This window comes from Lontra canadensis, unplaced genomic scaffold, assembly GCF_010015895.1.
Source record: "Lontra canadensis isolate GAN:19392208 unplaced genomic scaffold, GSC_riverotter_1.0 scaffold82, whole genome shotgun sequence".
NCBI classification, from domain to species: Eukaryota; Metazoa; Chordata; class Mammalia; order Carnivora; family Mustelidae; genus Lontra; species Lontra canadensis.
Window position 1 is genome coordinate 6,990,531 of NW_022631076.1, and position 14,956 is coordinate 7,005,486.

Genomic DNA, 14,956 nt, shown 5'->3' on the forward strand with positions numbered 1-14,956 from the left:
ATGAATTTCACACCCCCCCATACCACCATCCTAACCTCCTCTTGATGAGCAATCTCTGTTTAATTTAAATTGAGAGCAACTGGGGGAACAAAAGTGGGGGAGAGCAGGGAGGCAGTTCTGTTCTCTGACCACACTCGCCACTCTCAAGGATGCACAGTTGATGTTAAAAATAATAATGATAATAGTTACCATTCCTGCTTGCCACGTTCAGTACAGGTCACACCATCATCCAGAAGGAAATAATAAGCAGACACACAACCCCATGCTGGAATATGCAATCATCAGAAAAGCTGCTTGGAGTCAGAAGCATAAAGTAGAATGTGATCTCCCATTGGCCTGTTCAGGTGGCAGAGCCCTAATAGCCCTGGCAACAATGGCTGCTGTTGGCCTTGGCTGGGAAGGGGGCTGAAGAGGGGCAGTGGTGAGGTCCCCACCCAGAGTGGACACCTTGAACAGGTGTTAAGTGATATTGTCCCAGGAGCACACAGGGAATCCCCATCTCCCCAAGCAGGTTGAACAATGCTGCCAAATGACAGTGAGAAGCTCTGCCCACTCTCCCCAGGACAATCACTAGCTTCCAAGCACCGGGATTTAATTCAATAGCTCCCACAATGGCTTTGGAAAGTGACTCCTCGAAGAATGGACCATTGTTGTCAGTCCATGAGGTGGCCTTGACTTTGCATGCCAGCTCCCATTACGATGTGAAAAGAAAGCATGTATTCAGAGCAGCAGAGGGGTCAGTAACATGAAACCGAATGGCCTATGCCAAGAATAATAGCAAGGTCAGAGCTAGTACAGTGAGCTTCCTGCCGGGGGAGCCTCTAAAAAGATCTCTTCCGCACAGGTCAGAGGCAGTGGCCCTGCCAAGGATACTTCTAGACTTACTTCCCTGGTATCCCCACAGCAGAAGAAAAAGAGCCCTCCAGGAAAACAAGATGGCACAGCAGTCAAGCAGATGTGCTCTGCAGCTGGATGGCCAGAGTTCAATCCCTGCTCTTGGTGTCCAAACTTGAGGGTGAGACTTTACATCTGTCTCAATAGTTAGAAACCCCGAATCCACCCTTCAGTGTCAGCTTGGCTGCCATCTTAAAAGCCTGGTGAAGATGGGCAAATATTTATCTGTCTGTAAGTTGGTTGTGATGTCGTGAGTTCTATGTGAGATCGTGTGCACAGCATATTTAGGAACATGATGTGATAAATCCTTAGTAGGCAACAGAAAACTTTTATCTCCATTATGGTTCTTATCACCTCATCTTCTAATTTTATGACATGTTTCTACTCTGTCTGCTAGTGTTCTTTTTTTTTTTTTTAAGATTTTATTTATTTATTTGACAGAGATCACAAGTAGTTAGAGAGGTAGGCAGAGAGAGAGAAGAGGAAGCAGGCTCTCTGCTCAGGGAGCCTGATGCAGGGCTTGATCCCAGAACCCTGAGATCATGACCTGAGCCGAAGGCAGAGGCTTTAACCCACTGAGCCACCCAGGCGCCCCCTGCTAGTGTTCTTTAAAACAAAATGTGAGTTCCTCCAGTTCCCATAGTTTCATTATTAATGGCTAATCTCCCAGTTCCTAGCACAGTAGAAGGCACTTCACTGGCAAGAAACAGATACTTTGGTCAAAATAACTGGGGATAATTAGCCTGAAAAAGAGGAAACAGGCTAGAAATAAGGATCTATCTCACAAATCCAAAAGGAAGGGCTCTTCTATGGAAGGGGAGAGCCAGCAAATTCTGGGATGTCCAGAGACAAAACCAAGATTGAAGACAGAAAGTTACAAAGAAGTTAATATGGGACCCATATAAGGATGAATTTTCTTAGACTTGTACAGGTAGAGAGAGGGAGGGACAGCCGCCCAAGAAGGAGAGATGAGGCTCTGTTTCGAATACCACTCATCAGGGCTGGGAGACCTGCTTCCTGAGGCTGAGTGGGTGAAATATTTGCCATTGAAAGCTGAGATGTAGTGAGTCTGTAAACAGAGGAGTAGCAGCTAGGGGATATTTGTGTTCCCTGTTGAGGAATATAAAGAAAAGAACATGTGCTCTCCCTTTTCCCTCCTAAATTCCAAACTAATTCCAAACTAAAACACACACACACACACACACACACACACACACACACACAGAAAAAGAGAAGAAAAGCTTTTCGAGTTTTCCTCTCCATTTCACTGCAAATATTAAAAAAAAAAAAAAAACGTTCCCATGTGGGAAATGGGCAGTAAAGTCAGAGATGGGCCAGCGTCGGGGAGAACAGCATGGATGTGCCAAAGCCTTAGAAAGAAACTCTCTCCAAGGAGATGAGGCCTTGGGAAAACGTTGCTCTCTGTATCTGCCAAGGCAGCGCCACTCGCACCGGCTGGGGATGCCCCAGGAGCCAGAGACAGCCAGCCACGAAGGAAGGACATCTGCCCAGACAGATAAGTGAAAGCCCGAGGAATTCTGGCCTCACCCCGACACTAGCCTCGCTGGTTCCAGGGGCGGTGCTCTGTGTGGCCAGCCTGCGGGGCTGCACTCTCAGCCCAGGGGGGTACTGACAAGGACCTCAGAGGCCAACCTCCAGCGGGAGTTTCCACCGGCTGTTTGCACGCCCCTGTTTTCACACACCAGCTCTGAACTCTCCGACCTCAGAGCAGGCAGCTTTCTAGGCTGCCCATGGGTGCTAATTATAGCCTGGCCCCTGTCACTGCACTTCCTTTCTCACGGGCCAAGAGCGGAGCCGGGCTGTGTTGTCACACCTGTGCTGGTTACGGCGGTTTCCTATGACTCGTGGTGCCCTTGGCTGTTAGTTAAAGGGCAAAGCCACAGGTGTGCTTGAGCTGCCTCTGACACGAGTTCTCCCCTCTTCTTTCTTCCTTTCTGCTATCATTGTGGGCCCCCACACTCTTTGACCTCCTCCTCCTTTCCACTCCACCCCTCTCTAGAAGTTTCTGTCTCCCTTCCCTTTGCCTCTGGGCTAGAGGCATCAGAACTCCTGTGATAATTTGACATTTGGACCTCTACCTGCAGGATCCCATTTTTGTTTCAAGAAAATGCTTACACACCTGGTCAGTGCACCTCCATACTGTGTGTGCAGTCTGCCTGAAACTCTGTGGCCCATAGATTTCACTTTCCTCAGCCATTTTTACTCTCATATCCAGCAGCTCTCAAAACGGATGTCACTCATGCCCTCCATCCTTCCAGAAGAGCCTCTCAGAATCTGACAGGACACCTGTGGCTGGAGCCCTCACTCTAGCCTTTTCAGGTGCTTTGCTGCAGCGGTCACCTCCTCTCCCTCCTGGGTCTTCAACTTCTCCCTCTTCTTGATTCTTCCTATCAACCCACAGACATGCTCTAGGGTTTCCCCCTTGAAAGAAGCAAAGTGTCCTGTACCCCACATCTGCCTCACCTACCAGCCCATGCCCTGCCACACTTCACAGAAATCATCATGAGAGAGCAGTTTCCAGGATCTCCATTCCCTCCCCTCCCGTTAGCCCATCCACCTATTACTTGGGTATTTTCACCCCTCCCTTTGTTTGCAATTGCCTTTGTCAAGTCACAGATGAGCTCCAAGATGCCAGTTTCAATGTCCCCTTCTCTGTCCTCATCTTGCTCAGTCCTCTCAACAGTTGTTGATATGGATGGACACTCCTCCTCCCAGAAACCCTTTTGTACCTTAAATTCTGCAAGCCCACATGCTGGGCCACTTCCCTACCCAAGCTCTAAGCAAAGCAGCCTCTCACAGCTCATTCCCAAAGCTTCTCCTCTTCTATCCCTTTTAAAAGGATCTCATCTAGTCTCATCCCTTTAAGCACCTTCTATGCTCCTTTGCAATAGATATAACTCCTATCTCTCTACTGAACTCTGCCTCAATATCCAATAGGCACCTCAAATTATCCTAGCTAAATCGTGATTGTCAAAATTCCTTTCCAGATCTCTTCAGAAGTGTCTACTGTCTCAGGAAACAGCAGTCCTACTCAGCCAGTTACATGAGGCATAAACCTAACAGTTCCCCCTTTTCTTCACTCCCCAGCCCAGCATCCAACCCATCAACAAGTCATCTTTGCTCAGCCTCTAAAATACGGTCCAGATCTCTTCACCAGCCCCATGGCCTCCCTTTTAGAGTAAGATGCTTTCCTCTCCATAAAGACAAATGCGATACACATTCTCCTTTCCTCCTTCTTCCATCCTGCCAGCCTCTCAGTCATTCTTTACACACAAAAAGGAGGAATCCTTGTAACACATTTGTCTAAGCATGTTACTCCTGTTTATTGCCCTCCAGTGGCTTCCCTTTTTTCCTAGAACAGAATCACAGTAAGAGCTCAGTCAATGGTTGTAGAACGAATGAATAAATGAATACCCAGCCAGGTTCACATGACCAAAGCACAAGAATGGATGGTTTTAAGTTGCCAAAGAGCTGCTTTTGTTGTTCTTTGCACATTGTTCAGGTTTGATGATTATTTGATAGATAAACAACACCCACCACTTATTAAATGTATCCAGTACTAAACTGTATGGTTGGGTTTATCCTTCTCCCTTATTTATAGGACAACATATGTCCCTTATTTATAGGACAACAACAGTGAGTGCCAGGGTTGGGGTTGAAGGACTGGACTGCCAGATTCCAAGTCTCACATCCTCTCCACTCAATTCAGTCACTCAGTCCACAAATGTTTATGGAGAACCAATTATACCAGACACTCTGCAAGGCACTGGGGAATGACAGAGGTGGGGTTCTTATCTTCAGGCACTTTATATTCTGAGGACCATCCTCTCCCCAAAAGGTAATGGATAAAATGAATGAACAAAAGAACTAAGTAAACATTTTTAGATGGCCTACTATATGTCAAGGGGTATGGAAGGCATCAGATAGGACAGTTATACTAGGGAGTCCTTGGCCTAAGAGGCTCTACTAACCAGCCACTTAACAAACTTCCCTTGACCTACCCTTTTCTGACTAATCATATGATCTTCTCCCCTACTTCATCCATCACACCTTCAAATTACTCTTAATGCCCATATTCTTCAATCATTATGTTGTCCACATAAAGTATCTAGACAAGGAAATAGGTGTCATCTCTGCCCACGCTGACATTAGTTATCTTGGCTCATAATCCGAACTTGCCATAAACCCTAGAGATCTCAAGCCACCAGAATGTGCTTATATTTCCAGGGGAGGCTTCAAGGGATGGCATTTGGTCGGGTCCTTCATGAATGGGTCAGATGCAAACACAGGGGCTGTGGTAACATTATTCCAGCAGACAGGAAGTGTGAACCATGACCTTTTTTGACTGATAAGCTGAGGAGAAACAATGGGGTAAAGGATATAAAGAGTATATTAGACATTGGACCTAAGGCACTTTGTGAACTATAAATCTCTGTATCAATCTGATGGATTACTGTCATTGCCTAAACTACACCCTGAAACTCATCCCTCTGGGTTAAAGTTTTATTTCTTCAATGACCTACATTGCTCTACCCCTACAAATCAATTATATCAGGAAGAAGAGTGTTTAAACGGCTGGTTCCCAACTGCACATTTCCTGGAGGAGTTGCTTGTTTTGTTTTTTAATTGAAGAAAAATGTATATAACATAAAATTGACTGTTTCAAGTGGACAATTCAGAAGCATTTAGTACATTCACAATGTTCTACAACTACCACCTTTAGTTCCAAAATAATTGCATCACTTCAAAATAAAACTCTACTATGCACATTAAGCAGCTATTGTCCACTCACCACTCCTCCAATCCTTGGTAACCACCAATCTACTTGCTGTCTCCACAGATTTATTTATTCTGGAAACTTCACATAAATGGAATCATAGGACATGTGACCTTCTGGATCTGGCTTCTTTCCCTTAGCATATTGTTTTCAAGGTTCATCCATGTTGTAGCTTCCATCAGTACCTTGCTCCTTTTTATGGCTGAATAACGTCCCATTGTATTGCTATACCAAATGTGTTTAAGCACGCATCATCCATTGATAGACATTTGGGGTGTTCAACGTTTTAACTATTGTTAATGGTACTGCTATAAACATTTATGTACAAGTATCTGTTTGAATCCCTGTTTTCAACTCTTTGGGGTATATTCCTAAAAGTGGGATTGCTAAGCCACATAGTAACCCTATGTTTAATTTTTTGAGGACCTGAATGTATTTACTTGTGCTCTCATAGGGAGAATATGGGGCACAGGATCAGGTTGCTGTAATGAATGAGGGAAAGCCATAAGCCACAGAGCCTTAGAAAGAATGGAAAGGGACTGAGAGTCAAGATGGCAGAGGAGTAGCAGACTGAAATGATGTCAGATCCCAGGAGTTCAGCTAGATAGGTATCAAACCATTCTGAACACCTACAAACTCAATAGGAGATAGAAGAGAAGAGTAGCAATTCTAGGAACAGGAAATCAGCCACTGAAGGGTAGGACGTGTGGAGAAGTGAATCTGGAGTGATGAGGGAATAGACTGCGGGGGGAGGGGCTGGCTCCCGGCAAGTGGTGGAGCAGTGAAGCACAAAATCAGAATGTTTAGAAGTCTGCTCCACTGAAGGACATTGCTCCAGAGGCTAAGTGGGGGTGGACCCCTCACAGGGACAGTGTGGCTCAGGTCCCACGGGGTCACAGAAAGATCAGGGTGTCTGAGTGTGGCAGAGCTGCCAGGTATTAGAGCGGGGAAGATGACTGCAGAGACAGAGCCGAAGAGTGAGCTTTCAGATTGGGGTTACCTTAAACCATGATCCAAGCACAGTTGGATGACTGCTCTTCGAGCAGGGACCCCACAAGTGGCAGATCTGGGGAGACTCACCTTCCTGTTTTGGGAGGAGCAGCACAGCAGGAATCTGCTAGGTTTGGAGACTCCAGCAGGGCTGTGCACCAGAGATAGAAACACTCAGTCACAGGCCAGGTGAGCACAGAGTGTGGTCAGAGACCAGGGAGACAGAAGCAATTGACTGCTTGTCTCTGGGGGTGCACTGAGAAGTGGGACCCCAAGATCTCAGCTCCTCCAGGCCGGAGATTAGGAGGCTGCCATTTCCATTCCCATCCTCCAAAGCTCTATGGAAAGTGTTCAGGTAACAAAAGCTCAGAGAGCAAACCTGAGTAGATTACATAGCCAGGCCCCTGTCAAGGACAGTGCAATTCTGCCTCGGGCAAAGACATTTGAGAATCACTGCAACAGGCCCCTCCCACAAAAGATCAGAAAAAACATTGTTTTTCATTTTTTATTTTTTTGTTTTTATTTCTTTATCTCCCTTTCTTCTCTCCCTGGTTTTGGATCTCTTCTGATTTGTTTAGTGTATATTTTTCTGGGGTCTTTGCCACCCTATTAGTATTTTATTCTCTCGTTCACATATTCTTATCTGGATAAAATGACAAGGCAGAAAAACTCGCCACAAAAAAAAGAACAAGAAGCAGTACCAATGGCTAGGGACCTAATCAATATGGACATTGGTAATATGTCAGAACTAGAGTTCAGAACAATTCTCAAGGTGCTAGCTAGACTGGAAAAAGGCATGGAAGATATTAGAAAAAAATCCTTTCTGGAGAAATAAAATCCTTTTCTGGAGAAATAAAAGAACTAAAATCTAACCAAGTTGAAATCAAAAAAGCTATTAATGAAGTGTAATAAAAAATGGAGGCTCTTACTGCTAGGATAAATGAGGCAGAAGAGAGAATTAGTGACTCAGAAGACCAAATGATGGAGGATAAAGAAGCTGAGCAAAGGAGAGACAAACAACTGCTGGACCACGGGGGGAGAATTCGAGGGATAAGTCATACCATAAGATGAAAAAATATTAGAAAAATTGGGATTCCAGGAGAAGAAGAAAGAGAGAAGGGGGCAGAAGGTATATTGGAGCAAATTATAGTAGAGAATTTCCCTAATACAGCAAAGGGAACAAGCATCAGAATCCAGGAGGCACAGAGACCCCCCCCTCAAAATCAATAAAAATAGGTCCACACCCCATTACCTAATAGTAAAACTTACAAGTCTTAGGGACAAAGAGAAAATCCTGAAAGCAGCTTGGGACAAGAAGTCTGTAACATACAATGGTAGAAATATTAGATTGGCAGCAGACTTATCCACAGAGACCTGGCAGGCCAGAAAGAACTGGCATGATATATTCAGAGCACTAAATGAGAAAAATATGCAGCCAAGAATACTTATCCAGATAGGCTATCACTAAAAATAGAAGAAGAGATAAAAATCTTCTAGGAAAAACAAAAATTAAAATAATTTGCAAACACCAAACCAGCTCTACAGGAAATATTGAATAGGGTCCTCCAAACAAAGAAAGAGCCTAAAAGTAGTAGACCAGAAAGGAATAGAGACAATATATAGTAACAGTCACCTTATAGGCAATACAATGGCACTAAGTTCATATCTTTCAATGGTTACACTGAATGTAAATGGGCTAAATGCCCCTATCAAAAGACACAGGATATCAGAATGTATGAAAAACCAAAACTCATCAGTATGCGGTCTACAAGAAACTCATTTTAGACCCAAAGACACCTCCATATTTAAAGTGAGGGGGTAAAAAATAATTTACCATGCCAATGGACATCAAAAGAAAGCTGAGGTGGCAATCCTTATAACAGACAAATTAGATTTTAAGCCAAAGACTAAGAGATAAGGAAGGCCACTATGTCATACATAAAGGGTCTGTCCAAAAAGAAGATCTAACAATTTTAAATATCTATGCCCCTAACATGGGATCAGCCAATATATATATATATATACATATATATATGAACCAATTAATAAAAAAATCAAAGAAACACATCAACAACAATACAATAATAGCAGGGGACTTTAATACCCCCCTCACTGAAATGGACAGATCATCCAAGCAAAAGATCAATGAGGAAATAAAGGCCTTAAATGACACACTGGACCAGATGGACATCACAGATATATTCAGAACATTCCATCCCAAAGCAAAAGAATGCACATTCTTCTCTAGTGCACATGGAACATTCTCCAGAATAGATCACAGCCTGGGTCACAAATCAGGTCTGAACCAGTATGAAAATTGGAATCATTCTCTGCGTATTTTTAGACCCCAATGCTCTGAAGCTAGAACTCAATCACAAGAGGAAAGTTGGAAAAAACTCAAATACATGGAAGCTAAAGAGCATCCTACTAAAGAATGAATGGGTCAACCAGGAAATTAAAAAAGAATTGAAAAATTTCATGGAAACAAATGAAAATTAAAATACAACTGTTCAAAATCTGTGGCACACAGAAAAGGCAGTCCTGAGAGGAAAGTATATAGCAATACAAGCCTTTCTCAAGAAACAAGAAAGGTCCCAAGTACACAACCCAACCCTACACCTAAAGATGCTGGAGAAAGAACAGCAAAGAAAGCCTAATCCCAGCAGGAGAAAAGAAATCACAAAGATTGGAGCAGAAGTCAATGAAATAAAAACCAAAAGAATAGTAGAAAAGATTAACAAAACTAGGAGCTTGTTCTTTGAAAGAATTAATAAGATTGATAAACCCCTGGCCACACTTATCAAAAAGAAAAGAGAAGGGACCCAAATAAATAAAATCATAAATGAAAGAGGAGAGATCACAACCAACACCAAAGAAATACAAACAATTATAAGAACATATTGTGAACAACCATATGCCAGCAAATTTGACAATCTGGAAGAAATGGATGCGTTACTAGAAACCTATACACTACCAGAACTGAACCAGGAAGAAATAGAAAACCTGAACAGACCCATAACCAGTAAGGAGATTGAAGCAGTCATCAAAAATCTCCCAGGAAACAAGAGCTCAGGGCCAGAAGGCTTCCCAGGGGAATTCTACAAAGCATTTAAAGAATTAATTCCTATTCTCCTGAAACTGTTCCAAAAAATAGAAACAGAAGGAAAACTTCCAAACTCATTTTATGAGGCCAGCATTACCTTGATCCCAAAACCAGACAAAGACCCCACCAAAAAGGAGAATTATACACCGATATCCTTGATGAACACAGATGCGAAAATTCTCACCGAAATACTAGCCAGTAGAATCCAACAGTACATTAGAAGGATTATTCACCACGAAAAAGTGGGATTTATTCCTGGGCTGCAAGGCTGATTCATCATCTGCAAATCAATCAATGCATGCAATACATTAATGAAAGAAAAAACAAGAACCATATGATATTCTCAATAGATGCTTAAAAAGCATTTGACAAAGTACAGCATCCTTTATTGATCAAAACTCTTCACAGTGTAGGGATAGAAGGTACATACCTCAATATCATCAAAGCCATCTATGAAAAACCAACAATGAATATCATTCTCAATGGGGAAAAACTGAGAGCTTTTCCCCCAAGGTCAGGAACACAGCAGGGATGTCCATTATCGCCACTGCTATTCAACATAGGACTAGAAGTCCTAGCCTCAGCAATCAGAAAACAAAAAGAAATAAAAGGCATCTGAAATGGCAAAGAAGAAGTCAAACTCTCACTCTTTGTAAATCATATGATATTTTACATAGGAAACCCAAAAGACTCCACTCCAAAACTGCTCGACTTTGTACAGGAATTCAGTGAAGTGTCAGGATATAAAATCAATGCACAAAAATCAGTTGCATTTCTATACACCAAGAGCAAGACAGAAGAAAGAGAAATTAAGGAGTCCATTCCATTTACAATTGCACCCAAAACCATAAGATACCTAGGAATAAACCTAACCAAGGATGCAAAGTATCTGTACTCAGAAAGCTATAAAGTACTCATGAAAGAAATGGAAGAAGACACAGAGAAATGGAAAAACATTCCATTCTCATGGATTGGAAGAACAAATATTGTGAAAATATCTATGCTACCTAAAGCAATCTACACATTTAATGCAATCCCTATCAAAATACCATCAATTTTTTTTCAAAGAAATGGAACAAATAATTCTAAAATTTATATGGAACTAGAAAAAACCCTGAACAACTAGAGGAATGTTGAAAAAGAAAACCAAAGTTAGTGGCATCACAATTCAAGACTTCAAGATCTATTACAAAGCTGTCATCACAATTCAAGACTTCAAGATCTATTACAAAGCTGTCATCATCAAGACAGTATGGTGCTGGCACAAAAACAGACACATAGATCAACGGAACAGAATAGAGAGCCCAGAAATAGACCTTCAATTCTATGGTCAACTAACCTTTGACAAAGCAGGAAAGAATGTCCAATGGTAAAAAAGACAGTCTCTTCAACAAATGGTGTTGGGAAAATTGGATAGCCACATGCAGAAGAATGAAGCTGGAACATTTGAATGGATTCCTGTCTCACATTGAGGTCTTTCATCCATTTTGACACACAAAAGTAGTGTCAAAACGGAAGAAAGACCTCAATGTGAGACAGGAATCCATTCAAATCCTTGAGGAGAACACAGGCAGCAACCTCTTCAACCTCAGCCACAGCAACTTCTTCCTAGAAACATCGCCAAAGGCAAGAGAAGCAAATGCAAAAATGAACTACTGGAAATTTATCAAGATAAAAAGCTTTTGCACAGCAAAGGAAACAGTTGACAAAACCAAAAGACAACTGACAGAATGGGAGAAGATATTCACAAATGACATATCAGATAAAGGGCTAGTATCCAAAATCTCTAAAGAACTTATCAAACTCAACACCCAAAGAACAAATAATCCAATCAAGAAATGGGCAGAGGACATGTACAGACATTTCTGCAAAGAAGACATCCAAATGACCAACAGACGCATGAAAAAGTGTTCCACATCACTCGGCATCAGAGAAATACAAATCAAAACCACAATGAGATACCACCTCACACCAGTCAGAATGGCTAAAATTAACAAGTCAGGAAAACAACTTGGATATCGTTTGATGGATGCTGGAGAGAATGCAAAGGAGGGGGAACCTTCTTACACTGTTGGTGGGAATGCAAGCTGGTGCAGCCACTCTGGAAAACAGCATGGAGGTTCCTCAAAAAGTTGAAAATAGAGCTACCTTATGACCCAGCAATCACACTACTGGGTGTTTACCCTAAAGATAAAAATGTAGTGATCTGAAGGGGCAGGGCACGTGCACCCGAATGTTTAGCAGCAATATCCACAATAGCCAAACTACGGAAAAAACCTAGATGTCCATCAACAGATGAATGGATAAAGAAGATGTAGTATATATACACAATGGAATACTATGCAGCCATCAAAAGAAATGAAATCTTGCCATTTGCAACAACGTGGATGGAACTAGAGGGTATTATGTTGAGTGAAATAAGTCAATCAGAGAAAGAGGATTATCATATGATCTCCCTGATATGAAGAATTTGAGAGGCAGAGTGGGGGTTTGGGGGGTAGGAAGGAAAAAATGAAACAAGATGGGATCGCAGGGAGACAAACCATAAGAGACTCTTAATCTCACAAAACAAACTGAGGGTTGCTGGGGGGAGGGGGAGTGTGGAGAGGGTGGTTTGGTTATGGACATTGGGGAGGGTATGTGCTATGGTGTATGCTGTGAAGTGTGTAAGCCTGATGATTCACAGACTTGTACCCCTGGGACAAATAATACATTATATGTTAATAAAAATAATTAATAAGGGGCACCTGGGTGGCTCAGTGGGTTAAGCCTCTGCCTTTGGTTAGGTCATGGCCTCAGGTCCTGGAATTGAGTCCTGCATCAGGCTCTCTGCTCAGCAGGGAGCCTGCTCCCCCCCTCTCTCTGCCTGCCTCTGTGCCTACTTGTGATCTCTCTGTCAGATAAATAAATAAAATATTAAAATAATAAGAGTAATAAAAGAAAGAATGGAAGGTGGTAGTGTCCTGGTGGGTCCCCAAGAGTAGAGAAAAGGAGGGAAGTATCCTGAAGGCCCCTCCGGAGAGAAAACCAAAGCAAAGTGTACATGCAAACATATGGGAGAAGTTCAACAACACAGATGAATGGAAGCCCAGTGGGTAGGAAACAGGGAGCAAGATATACCCTAGGTTTCCAAAGAACTTTCCTAGAGCTGTGGTGCACTTTCAAGTTGCAGATTCCAGTCCTCTTAGCTCAGAGATTTTAAGTTGCTCAGACTCAATGGCTTGGCACTAAATGGTTTCATGTATTTGCAACTTCATACTATTAACTTTCAAATAGCCATTAAACTGGTCATGTAGGTTTGTCTTCTAACTTCTTCTTGATTTCTTAAAGAGCTGGGACTCCGACTACCTATTTGTTTTGTTTGTTTGTTTGTTTGTTTTTAAATACAGAATGCTTCACAAATTTGTGTGTCATCCTCGTGTAGGGGCTATGTTAATCTTCTCTGTATCATTCCAAGTTTTAGTATATGCATTGCTAAAACGAACAATATTTGTTTTTTATGTACTTATTCATTACCTTCCATACTGTCCAATACAGTGCCTCAGCAAGCAGGTTCTGAATAAATGCAAGTTGCTTGCTCACCTGACTTTTAAAATCCTATAATGAGTATCTGTTTAATACGGAGGCTACAATCTACAGCTAAATTCAGTTTTCTGCCTCTTACCTGTGCAACTTGCTCTCAACATTTCTGCTAAAAGCTGCAAGATCATTCCTTGTAAGCCTTTGTCAAGCACCTTCATTCTTAACGTGGGCATTCCGTTGTCACTGTTTATCCCCCATGTAGTCAGAGAGAGGATGGAGATGACCACCGAGATAGGTGGGCCAACTTCAGTTATCTCTTATTTCACATGCATGGGATCTGTGCCTGGAAACCACAACTCCTGCCTTCATCTTCCACTTACGGGTTGTGGGGAGCTGAAAGACATGGATTTAAGTTTGAAATTCTTGTCACATGTGCAAGTAATCATATGCTACCAACTTTTTATCATCCCATGTAAAGGAATATATGTATCAACTATTATTGATGTGGTAGACTGATTAAACAGGCCTGCACACTCAAAGATTAAAAGTTTAGGACAAAGGAGACTTAGAGCAGTCATTTTCCCCAAAAAGTGGCACAATCTAAAAATATGGAAAAAATAAAAATCAGGATAAGTGTAAGAGTCCATCAGTGATCCATCCACCATGAGTCATTAGGAGTCCCAGGTAGTAGTTATACATGAGGATACTCCAGATCTTTGAGTCTAACAGCCTGGAGGCCAATCACTTTTTCCCATAATGTTTCAGTCTGGGTCCCCACTGCACAGAAATCTGAACTGAGGTAAAACATAGAAGAAATTCTTGCATTTGTCCAGGACAGAATCTCATCCCTCTCAAACTCATGCCTTTGTACCTTTAAAGAGTGCTAGAGCTTGGCCATCTGTGCCCGCACAAGAGTGACAATGGTTGGGGAGTGGAATGTAACAATGCCCTTGTCACAGCGCCTGTGTGCATATGTGTGTGTGTGTGTGCACGTGTGCATGCATGTGCGTGTTTTTATGTGTGTGTGTAGGTGCATGTGTGTTTGTGTGTGTGTGCATGCATGTGCATGTTTGTGTGGGGGGGGTGTGTGCATACCTGTGAGTGTTTGTATGTGGCGGGGGGTGGGGGGCAGGGTAGGCAGGGAAACGTATCTCATTTACTGCTGCCGGGAGGGAGCACTGATAAACCTCTAACTAAGGGAATTTGGCAAAATTCACCAAATGCACACACACACCCTTTGATCCAGTGATTCCGTTTTAGGAAGTGATCCTCCATGCATGCTCTCACGTGCTTAAAATGATGTGCGTACTGCGAAGTTGTTCACTGCAATAATGTTTGTAAAGGCAAAAAAATAAAAATAAAAGGGAAACATCCCCAATGTCCTTCTGTCACAGACTGAGGGTTTAGACACCATCCACGTGAGCACTGGGGCCATCATCCAAACTCCTCAGTCCAGCACCAGAGGGTCTGCTAGTCTCCCAGCCCAGCCTCCCAGGCTCGGCCCCAACCCTCTCTGCAGGAATCCCACCCTCCATGCGAACCTTGAGTTCTTGGCAGACAGAGAGCCTGTCTGAGGCAGCCCCACGAGGACCTGCGTGACACAGAGCCCACCACATGGATTGGTCAGTAATCACCTGTGGGTGAGCAGA

General features: G+C 42.8%; 1 non-coding gene across 1 annotated transcript; it reads right to left on the bottom strand.

The window, feature by feature from the left end:
- Nucleotides 1-13,164: 13,164 nt before the first annotated feature.
- LOC116882264 lies at nucleotides 13,165-13,268 on the bottom strand. Its single transcript, XR_004385600.1, has one exon. It is a non-coding gene; the product is annotated as a U6 spliceosomal RNA (small nuclear RNA).
- Nucleotides 13,269-14,956: the final 1,688 nt, after the last annotated feature.